Below are 14,105 nucleotides of genomic sequence, written 5' to 3' on the forward strand. Positions count from 1 at the left end.
ATCAAACTAGAAGGAGACTGACTACCTGTGCTTAGAAAGGCCACTTGAGGTGTTACGAGAACAAGGAGCCAGCTTCCAGGTATCATTTGCTAAGGAAATGGAGCAGAGTCTTCAAACAGAACAAAACAGGACAAGTGATCATAGGCACTGAGGTTGGAGAACAAACAATCCTATGTAAAATAAATTAAGGATGCTCCAAAGAAAATAAAACTTAACACACACAAATCCGGATGCTTCGAAAGGCCAAACCAAGCCCATGAAAAGGACTCCCTAAAGCCTACTTAAAATAGAACGTGAAACGCCACTTTGTCAGTCAACAGTGTTCTATTCCTCTAAAAAAGGAATGAAAAGCTAGGTGATATGCCCGCGGTGGTGAAGACAATTGTTGGTGAGTGGGGGTGGAGGTCATATTGAAATAATTACATCAGCATGCGGACGCTGGAAAATTTCTTCTCCCATAATCAGATCAGATGGCGCTTCCTGTTTCACATTTCTAGTACACGTTGTCTTGTACACAATAGTAGTGGGAAACAATAGTTTGGCCGGAGTTCAAGGCATACTAAGAAATGCTCTGGCCCTTGAAAGGCTCAGATGAGTCAGCCGCAAACGACAAAGATTTCAATGACGACAAGCAAGCCTGAGATGGTGGCTGGGCAGTGGTGGCCCAGGGAATGCGTTGCAGGAAGCAGATACGACCCTGACGTCCATCTTTCCCCAGTCTCCAAGTCCTTGGCCCCTGACGAGCGACTGTGTCTAATATTTACGTCTACACTGAAGTGTATGCTTGTGTCTGACTAACCTGGCTTGATTGTTTATGAGGATCAGTTTGTTTGTAGAACAAAACTGCAGTAGGGAAAATTATCATGTCCACAGTTCCACTTCAGTTGCTTCTCTTGTCTTCCATCCTTCCCGAGCTCCAGTCTAAACAGACAAGAAGAGCGAGCGCTATCTGGGGTGTCCCATCGGAAATCCTTCCTCTATTCACAACCTCACCAGCTCCTTGCAATGTCCAGGAGACAGAGCCTTGAATCCATCTCCTATTTCTCTGGTGCCTTAGTGGGACTTCTAGTACATGCTGGCATCAAGCCACCCTGGGCCTGAGTAGGAATGTTCATCCCACCCATCGGCAATGGCTTCTGTGTAGTAGTGTGCCACTCGGTTCAAGAATACATAGGAAAAGAACATTCTGAAGTGGGCTAAATGCAGGTCGTTCCACTTTCGCTCCACAGCACTATTGCAAAGTTGCCTAAGAATCCAGGGAATATTCCAGAGAGTGTAAGGACAGCGTTAGTAGGGTTAGAATCTGGGGTGAGAAGCTGAATCACAGAAAGCAACAAAGGGCAAGGACGGATGTGAGAGGGAGGGGCCTGGAAGATATAGGACTGAGAATGGGGTCTTCTTTCCCAGGATCTTCCCAATTTTCATGAAAAAAAAAAAAGCTGGTTGGTGCCAAGCCCACCCCTTTGTTAGAAGTAATAAAGTTTTATTCGCTTGAAAAATTCTACAAACTTTATTTTGAAATTGCAAACAAAATTGGAAAATACAGAACAAATGGAAAAGCCATCTCTAATTCTCTCCAGAAAGAAACGTTGTTTTGATAATTCATAAAAGCCATCTGAATGCCTCTGTCTAAAGATATGCACATTCAAGCATATACATGTAACTTTACCAAAATAGACATATATTTACATAGGATTGTTTAGAAAATAAATAAAATTAAAAGTTCAGCAATCTGTTTGTTTTTTTTTAAGTAAGTCCCTGCCAACCATTTCAATAAATGTATATCTACAAAATGAACCTTTAAAATTTATTTGATTTTTTAATTATACATGTGTTTCTGAGTGTGGGCATGTGCCTATGGCGGCAGAGTCCAGAGGCTTAGTGGAGTCACGAGCAGGTGTAGAGAATTAAACTCCAGTCCTCTACAAGGACGACAGAGACATTTGACTGCTGCTCCATCTCTCTAGCCCCCTACAAAATGATTGTTCATGGCTGCATGCTAGTCTATTATGATCTACCATGTTTATTTAAGAAATCTCCCATTGAAGAATTTTTCAGTTTTGATTGCCGCTAAGAGCTCTGACAAGAGGACTTTATGCACATATTTCACTATTATGTGATATTTACTAAACAGGTAATAAGAAATAGCTCCTGGCTTGGGGGACTCTTTCAGAAGAACAGGAGGAAGGATTGTGGGCACAGAAGGAGATAGGAACTCCACAGGAAGTCCAATGGAGTCAACTAAGCTGGGCCATTGGGGATGGACCTCCGCGCTCATGTGGAGCAGATGTGCACCTTGGTCTTCACACATGTGTCCCTTAACCACTGGAGCAGGATCTATCCAAAAAGGTGTTGCCTGTTCTTGGGATGTGTTCTTCTAGCTGGGCTGCTTTTGTCTAGCCTCAGTGGGAGAGGAAGCACCTACCTTTGCAGAGATTTGAGGTACCAGGGTTGGGGGGGAATACCCAGGAGGGTCTTCACTCTCTCAGAGGAGGAGTGGGGATGGGGATAAGGATTGTGGGAAAGGGACAGTGAGCAGGATGTGAAGTAAGTAAAAGAAAATAAATAAAATTTAAAAAAAAGAAAAAGAAAAAGAAATCACTCCTGGGCTTTTACCGATTCTAATCTTTCATGGAATTTTAATATTCTGTAGATGATTTATGTTCTTTAACAAATTACTATACTGGATTTTAAAACATTTCGTGATTTCACATGAACTCTTTATACTTCAGAGATAATAGTCCTCAGTGGTTGCACCATCTTTCCTCTCATTCATGTATTTCTTGTTATTTCTTCTTGCTCACCCTGTGTGTGTGTGGAAGGGAAGTGCTCATGATTCCTTGGGAGGTATCCATCCTGTGTTTTGCATCTCCCAGGGACCTAAACTTACCCATCAAGCTAGGGGAGATGGCCAACAAGCCCCAAGCATCCTCCTGTCTCCATCTCCCCAACACTGGGATTACAAACCCATACCTCAATTTTTTTTGTTTGTTTGTTTTTGTTTTTCAACACAGGGTTTCTCTGTGTAGCCCTGGCTGTCCTGGAACTCACTCTGCAGACCAGGCTGGCCTCGAACTCAGAAATCTGCCTGTCTCTGCCTCCCAAGTACTGGGATTAAAGGAGTGCACCACCACTGCCCAACTCACACTTGAATTTTTTTGTTTGTTTGTTTGTTTTTTTTGTTTTTTTCGAGACTGGGTTTCTCTGAGTAGCCCTGGCTATCCTGGAACTCACTCTGTAGACCAGGCTGGCCTCGAACTCAGAAATCCGCCTGCCTCTGCCTCCCAAGTGCTGGGATTAAAGGCGTGCACCACCACCGCCCGGCCACACTTGAATTTTTATGAGGGTCCTGGGTATTGAAGTCAGACCCTCATGCTTGCACTGTACATCCCTTACAGACTGGTTTATCTTTTTCAGGCCTGTTTATTAATTTTGTTAGAACAGATTTCTTTTAATTTTATGAAGTCAGCGCTATCAATGGTTTAAATCTGCCAGATTTAATCTCAAAATAGTCCTACTATCAGTAATTTGAATTGGGTTTTTGGTGATTTTTTTCACCCAAATACTTAAAATAGTCTGGCTTGGTCTCCCTCCCAGAGTTCAGCATCTGCCTCTTGGTATCTACACTCTACGAAGTGGTCCAAATGCTCACTGTACAGTGAAAATATTTCTTTGCCTAAGACTGTTAAGGGATGTAGAACTGTGGTTATGTTCTCAGATAGTCATGGCTATATACTGTAACTTTTCCTGCAAAATAAAATCAAACAATGTAACATAGATTAGTCAGGGCTCCCTGGAGGAGCAGGACCAAGAGGATGAATAGAGGTTGCAAAAGGGGTGTATTAGATTGGCTTACATGATATGCTGCATGCTGGAGAAGCTGGGAACCCAGCAGCATCTCAGTGCATGAGGCTGGATGCCTCAACAGCCTTGATCTGGCACTGATGGCCTGGAGGATTCCTGGAGAGGTGCTGGTCTTCAGTCTACATTTGGAAAGCCAAAGAAGCTGGGTTCTGGCAGCACCGAATGATTGTTTCAGGAACTAGCAAACCACGAAGGTGGGCAAGCAGTTACTTTGCCTCTTTTTCCTTCTGGGCCACCTAGTAAACTGCTGTCCACCCTGGGGGAGGTTCTTCCCTCCTCAGTTAATCCTGCCTGGAAATACTTTCCCACATCCACCCAGGGGTGAGTCTCAGTTGCTCTCAGATCTACTCCTGGTCATAATCAAGAGCAACCATCACAATAACTACCGTTCCTAGAGCATGAGTATTTTCGAAGAGTCCTGATGACTATTATAATATTGCACTTTTGAAGAAGTGATGCGAAGTTTCCTGACTTTAAAAATGAACTAGGAAGCATTGTGATAGTGTTACTTGTCGACTTGACAAGTCTTGACAAGTTACTTGTCTGGACTTTCCTAGGAGTCATGGCTTGAAGTACACCTCTGAGGGCCGAGTTAATCTTAGTGTAGCTGTGAGGAATTAAGTTAATTGAGTTGGAAAGATGCAGCCTATCAGTGGGCTGCACCATTCCCTAGGCTGAGGTTCCCCCGGCAGCATAAGAAGGAAAACACAGCTCAACAGTAGAACTCATCAATCCCTGTTTTCTGATTGGTAATTGATGTGACCAGCTACTTTACGCTTGTGCTCGCCTTGACTTCCCCACCATGGAGGCCTATACCATCAAGCCCTGAGCCAAACAAACTCATCCTTCCTTTTGTAAGTTGTTTTTGTTAGAGTCACACAGCAATAGGAAAAGAAAACAAACATTAAAGGAATATCTGCACTTAAGCATTTAAAGGCAATGAATATGGAGGATCCAGATTTAGGCCTCAATGTGAGACTTGGGATTTTTGGTATGACTTCTCCTTCATTCTTTGATCCTGTCTACGATCAGTCTTGAGTTTCACTGAGCTGAATTGTTTATATATTGTGAATTATAGTCAGTCTACTGTCTTACTCATGCTACCCATGCACAGACTAAATCAACTATGAGTCAAAAGTGTTCAGAAAAAAAATTGTATCTCTACTGACCATGTATAAATATACTTACAATCATTATTCATTAATCAGTGTAGGATAAAAATTTAGTTGGTATTTATATTCCATTAGGTCTGATAAATAACTAGAGACAAATTTTAAAGTATAAGGGAGGTGTACATAGATTTTTCTGAACACACTATGATGCTATGACATCTACACTAGGAATGTGAGCATCTGCAGATTTTGATGTCTGTAGGATAGAACCAGTTTCTCCAAAGTCCAAGGGGCAATTGTATTCATTTGCATGTCTTTTCCTATTGGTCAAGAATCTCTTTGATGGCAAAATTATCTTGATTAACTCTGTAGTGTTACCCAAGATATGTAATAGATTTCATAAATACCAGTTAAATAAAGAAGTCTTAAGCCAAGAAAGAAGGCAATCTTTTAACAATGAATATTTACTCTTAGGGCTAAACAATATCATAATTACACATTAAAAAATAAATCTTACATCTGCAGAAAATATTGAAATTAATGCATCATGATATGAATCATGTACTTTAGCAATCTGAAAACCCAAACATAGAAATATTCTTCTTATTGACTCTTTATTATGTTCCTTTAGCTTCACCTCCTTCCCACTCCATTTACAAACACACACACACACACACACACACACACACACACACACACACACACGCTCCTTTCCTGGGGGAATATTTGACTTAATTGACAGTAGTAGAATAACTTTGACAGAATAAAAAGGAATTAAGATCCTAAGTTCAGCTCCTAACACTGGCTGATAATCCCCCCACGAGGTGCATGTGCTCAGCAGTGGGATTTGCTTTCCCCCGGTTCCCAAGATGATTAAGAGTTGATTCGAAATTGACAATGTTGTACACTGGAGCATGTTATCAACTCAAGAAAGGGGCTGTGCCTGCCTGATTCTCATTAGCATGAATAGTGGTTAAGCTGCATGCACAGAGCATAATGTCCTCTGTGCTCTATGAAGAGGAAGCTCTCATCACCTAGATTATGAAATATTGATTAATTCATGTGTGCTCAGACACCCATCTAAAACTTGAATCATTCAATCTGTCATCTTTCCTGCATCCACCTAGAAGAAAAATACAATGGCAATCCCAAGGGAGACAAAAGGAGCAATGAGGGACTGGACATGAGAAAGGAGGGTAAATACAGAGAAAAAAAGAGGCTGCAAATGAAACCTGACAAACTTACTCTGTAGACAGACATAGCACCCACCCGCAATCACACACACACACCAGTCCCTCTCCTAATTAATGTAGCTTTGATTTCATGCCAGATATTAGGGAAACATTAATGAGAGAGAAATCGTGTTAATCCATTTCCCACTTCATTAATTATGCATCAATGCCAAGTTTGTGTTGGCCTGGTATAAGACAAGCTGCTCCAACAAGGACCAATGCTGCATGTTATGCAACAGTCTGGACTTTTCTGACTCTCTGTGACTGTTTTGAGGTTCTGCTAAATGCCTCTTCTTCTATGTGTATTTGTGTTCTGTAGCAAGTGTTTTGTGATTGGATTATGAAATGTCCTTTACGCTGAATACGATTGTTTCTTAAAATTCTTCATCTCCATCCCAGGCATATTAAAGATTCTCTTCAGTTAGAGAAAAAGGCAACAAAACATTGGAAAGGTATTGAACATCATTGAATTATATACATAAAAGATGGTGACATGATTTATTTTATGTGATATATGTTTATCACAACAAAAAGGAAAAGGTTTTTAAAAGTAAGTCAACCTTTCTACAGACCTTAAAGGGTTAAATTATACTAGAATTTAAAAGTGAAGAAGATGTTTGAAAATTCTTAGTTTCAAAATATCTTGAGGTAAGACTAGAAGGATAGTTCAGAAGGTAGGAGGAACACTTGCTGAATAAGCCGTGACCTGACTTGGCTCCTCAGAACCACTGCTAGAAGGACAGAACTGACTCCCAGAAGTTCGTTCTGTGATCTCCACAAAAGTGCCATGGCCTATGCATGCCCTATCAGACACATTAGGAATAAGGAGGAAAGGGGAAAAGAGGAGGAGGAGGAGGAGGAAAAGAAGAAGAAGGAGGAGGAGGAGGAGGAGGAGCAGGAGGAGGAGGAGCAGGAGGAGGAGGAGGAAGAGGATTTTTCAAGATGTGTTTTCTTTTATATGGAGAAAATATGAGATACATTTTAGAGCCAGCAACCTCCTTTGTGCTTTCTGGATAAACCAAAGGCATTTGAATGCCTTCACCAACATATATATTAATTGAGCATCAAAAAAGTTTGCCACTGTATTAGTTAATGCAAAGTATTAATAGTTAATCACAGCCACTCTCCTCTCCTGACATTCTCTGTGCACCTGGCAGATTGCCTTATCATTGACCAAATGTTGCCTCTCCCTCTAGCCCAAGGATGAGGGTAAGAGATTCACTCAAGCTTCACTGGTAAACATAGAAAGATTATTGCTCCCTTTTCCTGATAAATAGGATCACTTGTCTACACCGAATGAGTCCCACTTTTGAAGAGTTCTTCATACCTCACAGTCTCAGAGGACACAGAGTAAACGTCAACCAATCCGGTAACCTTTTCTCAACCTTTGCATGAAGATACTGGGTATTAAAATGTCACCAAAGATATAAACATGATTATCTTCAAGGTATTGATTGATTTACTGTATGCTTGGTAAGGAACTTTCAGTCATTATAAATTACTTTACCATTATAAATAAAATTATTTTACCAGTCATATAGCATTAATTAGACACAAAAATTTTGATGGGTCAATCAAAATGAAATTTAAAATAAGAAAAAAATACAGCAAAGTCTTCAAGAAATATTTTGTTCCGTGTCAAAATTTTCCCCATGGATGAATTGCTGAGTGCTACTTTTTACTAAAAATAAACCATCAATTCACCAAACAGAGCTGCATACTGCTTATTAAATTCTTATAATCATTTCCCTTAAACCTCCTCATTTAAAATCTTTAATTTTATCAAGACTTATTGATTTAACAGGTTGGGTTTCTTATTTCCTTCTTGCATTTCCCATTGCATCCATATGTAGCCAATTCCCCTTCTGCAACAATGCTTTTGTCCAGGATCAATCTCACAACAGGAACTCGGAGGAGAGGGTAAGAGTGTCTGCCACTTAACTCTTCAAAATATGTAGATTAGGGCAAAAGTCCCCAAGGGCTTCTAAAGGTGGCACTGCATAGGGAAGTGCCTCTCAGAGTCCAAGTGCTTCTCAGAACATGGAGGACTCAAAGCGTCAGGGAGGACTCTTGCTGATGAGATCCTTATAGGAGAACGAGCGCAGAGGCCCAGGTGGGTGCACTGTGCTTCCGTGTGCTTTCTTACACCTTGTGTGTGCAGACTATCCATCTAACAACAAAAGCATATTTTGGGAAAGATCATGTCAAATTCCCTTAACAGAGAATAAATTATATTTATATGAACGTTACTCAAGTTCTATAGTATCTCAACAGAGCTTTCAATCAGCAATGTGAATGTGTGTGTGGGGGGGGAGGTACATATTAGTATTATAGACATTTTCAACATGTTTTTAATTTTTTTAAACTTTTGTATACGTGCATGCATGATATACACATGTTGAGAAAGGATCAGAGGACTACACTGGGTGTAGTCTTGCCTTCCACCTTATTTGAGACAGAATCTCTTTGTTGTTTTTTTCTGCTGTGAATGTCAGGTCAGGTGGCTCATGAACTTCCTGGTTTGTTGTTTGTTTGTAGGTTGGTTCGTGTTGTGTAGTTTTGCTTGTCCTTGCCTTCCATCTACCCTAGAAACCCTGGATTACAGACACCCATGCTGCAGTATCTGGCTTTTAAGCAGGTTCTGGGAATTCAAACTCAGATCCTCACACTTGCATGCAAGCACCTCTGTCCACCAATCTCCACAACCCATTGTCCATATTTAAGAGAAGATAGGAGAAAACCGTAGTATCACCAGAGAAAGCATCTAGGGCTTGGCATCCCTGCATACATCTCCTTACTTAGAGGGAGTGGTGGCTCCATCCTAGAGCAGAGACACCTCTCCAGTGAGGATAATCACTCTGTAGATAACTATCTGTGGTCTGCCTACTGACTGGTACCAGAGCAGCCTCAGGGACAGGGAGTGTACTTGATCTGAGAAGGGGCTGGCATGTGCCAGGGCTTGGTGAAACACTGAGACCTCAGCTTCTCACTGAGGAGTTCCCAGCAGAAGGACTGTGGGAAGAAGAACAAAATCTCCCTCCCTCTTCACCAAGTCAGCCACCTATATAGTTCGAAGGATCTTTTGATGAAAGATCACTGAGTGGCTTTGTATATGTGACACAATACAGTTTAAAATTTTGAAGCAATTTAAATAATTTAAGAAAAATTTTATTTAAAAATTAGAAAACTAGCATATGCAATCCCCTGAGTTTAGCAACACACACACACATGCACACACACGCACATACACACATGCACACACACATACACACATGCACATAAACACACACATAAGCACACACACATAAGCATCCACATGCACACACACACATATGTATACACACATATGCACTCACACATGCACACACATGCACACACATACATGCACATACACACACATACCATCGCACTTTTCAGTAAATCTCCTTATGCACATGAGTAAGACTTTTCAGGATTTGCATCAATAACAATAAAAGCTAGGGCTGAGTGTGCTGGGATAGACCTTGCCAGGTAACTGTGGGGAGGAGCCTAGAAGAAATGCTAACATCTATAATCCTAGCACTTGAGAGGCTGAGGCAGGGGGGTTATAAATTGGAGACCCCAGGGACTATATAGAAAGACTCAAAATTAAATGGAAAAAGTAAAAGTTGTTGACTTTATGGATGATGAACCTGCTTCCTTCCTGCAGTGAGCAATAAATATTCATGAATAGATAGTAGAAATGCAAAAATATACATCAAACAAAGGGGGAAACCAAAAAGGCCAATTCATAGCCCAGATTCTTTATTTATATGCGTTTATAGAAAAATCTATTTCATCATTTACCTTGAGAGTTGTTAAGCATATAGATTTTGTCTCTTGTGTATGTGTGTGTGTGTGTGTGTTTTGGGTAACCTTTAGATTAATAATAATGGCAGTAGTAACTGATTCCAAAAGAAGTTAGGGTATCATGATTACAGGAAATTGTTTGAAGCATTAATTTTCATAACTATTTTTGTACTAGGGAAGCATGGTGGGATTATCACATTGTTTAAAGATAAGCGCAGAATAAAATTCCATGGGAAATAGAAATAAAAACAGCAAAGAAATGTAGATATCTATTAAACAGAGCATAGCATTTGCCTTTTAAATTAAACGTAATTTTCTAACTCTGAAATGGGTCATGGGAGTACCATATTGTTGTGGTATTTAGACTATATGTTAGTATAGAAAAGTGATATAGCCACTTTGTTAAGTGAATACTTTCAACATGAAGGAGATTGTACCTATCACCAAATTTACAATTAAAATATTTGACAATTTGTAAGGGGTATTACAAACATTTTCAAATGTCTATGGACTGCATGAGAGTGGGAACAGTTAAAGATCGCTAAGCAGGCTGAAGAGAGATGTCTCAATAGCTAAGAGTGTGTTGCCAGCACCCACACAGATGCATTCCACACCTCCTGTAACTTCAACTCCAGGAGATCTAGCTCCCTCTTCCGATCTCTTCCAGCACCTCACCCCTGCGCAAGTGCACACACACAATTAAAAATGAAAATAAAACCTTTTAAAGATCACTGATTAGTATGCTATGGAAACACCTCACTGTCTTTATTATTTCTGTAAGAAATGCAGGTATTTGGGGCCCAGGAAATAGCTATGTTCAGTGGAAGAGTGTTTAGACAGCATTCCCAAGGCTCTGAGAGGCAGAGCAATGGGAGGGACAGAGAGCAGTAAAATGATCTCTAAAACCTACGGATGGCATCAGAAGACAAGCTGTGAGTAATGGAATCATGGCAAATGACCACTAAGGCAAGTAAAACAGCCTGGGATATTCGTTCCTCCCTCAAGATCGCCACAGTTCTAATTTCCTACTCTAGCTCTATCTAGCTCTATTGTATAGCCTATCTGTCAGTGCCTGTGCACACAGGGCATAAATGTGAGAATCTGAAGTGACCTTGACCTGAATCCTCGACCCCAGATATAACTCACCGAGCTGATGTGCCATTGACATCACAGTGTTCCAGGAATTGTTATTTAAGACTAATTAGGAAGTCAGTTACCCTGATGGAATCGCATAGACCTAAATAACAAAACAAAACAAAACCGAAAACTTAAAAACAACCTGACATCACACAGAGAAATACCACCACACCAAACAGGATGTTTCCACTCATCTTTGGGACAAGCAGACAAGAGCACATCAGGATGGAAACGGGACTCAATTTTAACGAACCCTTAGAGGGGTGGGTATTAAAAATAACTTTGCACAAACTATGAGAACATGGAGTTCTCTTACTGAAAGGGTGTGGAAGCAAGTAGAAAGTCTACACGCATTGAAACTCCCTGGTGTGAAACACCAGGCTGGATTATAGGAAAAGCCCACACCCTGTGAGTTCCAATCACCCTGCCTTAAAATGAAAAGAAGGAAATGCTGTTTTGAGCATCTTGCCAAGGCTTAGGAAAGTAGAGCGGTTGCTGAAAGCAAGGTTGTTGTGATCGATCTGGACAAAGAGGCGTATTCTAAATTACTTCCACCACTTAAAAACTGACACTGGTCGGTCGTCCCCAGCCTGAGCCTCGAGGGCATCAACTTAGAGGAAGAGCTGTGGGGAAGGGAAGGGCCGAGTGGAGGGGTCTAATGGGCAACTTTAAGGAACGCAGTTTGATTTTTAGATTCTTTTCTGGCAGTATGGTTTGCTTTAGCGAACGCTTCACACAACCGTGGGCTGTGTGCCTAATGCAAGAAATGTTAAGCCTACGACTGCTTGTCCTTTTTTTAAAAAATGTTAGTGCTGAGACTCAAACCTAGGACTGCATACATGCTACGTACATGTTCTCGTAAGCTACATTCTTAGCTCTTCACACTTTCACACAAAGCAGTGGTTCACAAGTGCTGTGAGAAACTTTGAGCTTAGCAGGGAAATCGTCATCAAATATATGGTCAGAGAGGACTGTAACGTATCTCCCCATGCCCACCACCCAGTTTTAATACTTAGCAGGTCACTAGCCATCTTATTTCATCTGTGATTTTTACCTACCCACCCGACTCCATATTATTACAGAGCAAATTCAAGATATGAAATGAGTTATTTTAGCTCTTTATATAAAACACTTGGGGTCTCTTTCTTGTTACAACATAGTGGTTCCATCTCTAATAATATCTGGTAGGGAAATCCATGTGGTCATATGACTGTGGTCCCCACCACTATCCTTTGATGATCCTGTGCCACACTCCATTACCAACTTCATGGCACAACAAAATATCTCACAATACCACTTAGAAATAAGCTGGCTTATTAGCCTGCTTGTATAAGTCACACACACAAACACATTGCTGCTTCTACTGGATATCTCTTGGGAAGACATTTGCCATTCCAGACTTATAAGCGGATGAAGAAAGAACAGAACATTAGAATTCTCAGCAGAATGACTTTTCCTCATCTCCAGCCATTTCTCTGCTAGAGTAAAGAGCTCACTAGGCTGTTATTGTCTAGAAAATATAGCTTCCCTAACAGCTGCTCGATGATACTGATAGGGAGGCTTTATGACATGGGCATCACCTAGGAATAAAGTCCAGGCCCACGTGGGCTGGACATCTTCGTAGTCTGAGAGCTGGCATGCTTACTGGCACTGCCCCTGAGAAGCTAAGGCACAGACGAGCCAAGGTTGTGTTCACACAGTTGGAAATGACAATGTCAGGCCAGAGGCACAGGCCTGAGAAAAATCTGTCCTGGTTCTCCCACTGCACTTTCTGATAAATCACAACATTGCTTCAGTATGAAATTCACTCTAATAGGGAGGAAGGAAAAGAAACCATGGTCTCTTCACGTGTGTCAGATCCTTTCCCTAGTTCTCTTGGTGAAAGAGGATGGAAAAAAAAAAGAAAGAAAGAAAAGAAATTCCTTCCTGTTTTCATCTCGGTGTACACGAAGCACACTGATTAATGCTAATGGGATTCATGCATTCAGACAGGAGTGTACTCAGCTTCAGGATTGGAAATGCCATTCAGAAAGTTTGTGATTGGCATTGATCAGGACGCCTTTAATCCAGGTCGAGTTTACCCTTTTATATTTAGGTGAACAGAAATCCCTATTGAACGTTATCTGCCGCAGTATTGTTTGTGCTTGTGAAGAAAAGAAAAATCACTTCTGAAATAAAATCTCTCTCTTTTTATTCTAGTTCATAAAATATTTTCTTTGGTAAATTTTGAAAAAAAAAAATGTTACCATCTGAAGATTCCAGTTTTGGTCTTATGTTTTCAAACATGCCTGCTATGGGGCTGAGCAAACAGAACACGGAAGATAATGATTTTTTTTTCTTACAGGGGACAGTGTTTCCCTAAGCCTTAGTTCAAACATAAAATAGACAATCTAGTTTTCCACCAGGGAAATTATTATCTGTTTCATATGTACTATATTAATTAGATTAGGCCCAAATCCCCATAGTTTGCATAATTGTATTTAATCTGCCAGAAGGGGTCAGATGTACCATCGGACCTCTTCTGAGAGGTGATGCTATTTAATCGGTGAAAGCATATCCCAGTCGATAGAGCTGAAAAGCAATTTTAGAATGAAATGTACAGTTCTCTTTGGAGGCACAAATACTACCATTTGAGTAGGAAAAGCCCAGGAGCTGCACCTAATTAAATATGTATGAGGGCAGAGTGGGTAAACGCTTGAGTCTGTCTAGTCTAGGCCATCCCTTTCAAGGTAGTATAATTTCCTTAAATGGCTTTTCTGGGTATTCAACTAGCATGTCACCAAATTATAAATTTTCATATACCAAACTCTTGGACAATTCACTTCTTTCTTATCATGCTTCCTACTATCGAGGTTAATGTGTTTTTCTTCACAGTAAATAAACTGCTTTCCTTTTCGTCCTCTTCCTCATCCCTTAGAATCGCAGGGATGAA

The 14,105-nt window shown here is 40.7% G+C and overlaps 1 long non-coding RNA gene across 1 annotated transcript in view; it reads left to right on the forward strand.

The window, feature by feature from the left end:
• The first annotated feature begins 8,233 nt into the window (after nt 1-8,233).
• LOC116093670 overlaps nt 8,234-14,105 on the forward strand; it is a 9,439-nt gene continuing 3,567 nt past the window's right edge. The window contains exon 1 of the long non-coding RNA XR_004119786.1: nt 8,234-8,321. This is a non-coding gene — a long non-coding RNA (uncharacterized LOC116093670). The remainder of the gene's footprint in view (nt 8,322-14,105) is intronic.

The sequence above is a fragment of the Mastomys coucha genome, unplaced genomic scaffold (assembly GCF_008632895.1).
Source record: "Mastomys coucha isolate ucsf_1 unplaced genomic scaffold, UCSF_Mcou_1 pScaffold16, whole genome shotgun sequence".
NCBI classification, from domain to species: domain Eukaryota; kingdom Metazoa; phylum Chordata; class Mammalia; order Rodentia; family Muridae; genus Mastomys; species Mastomys coucha.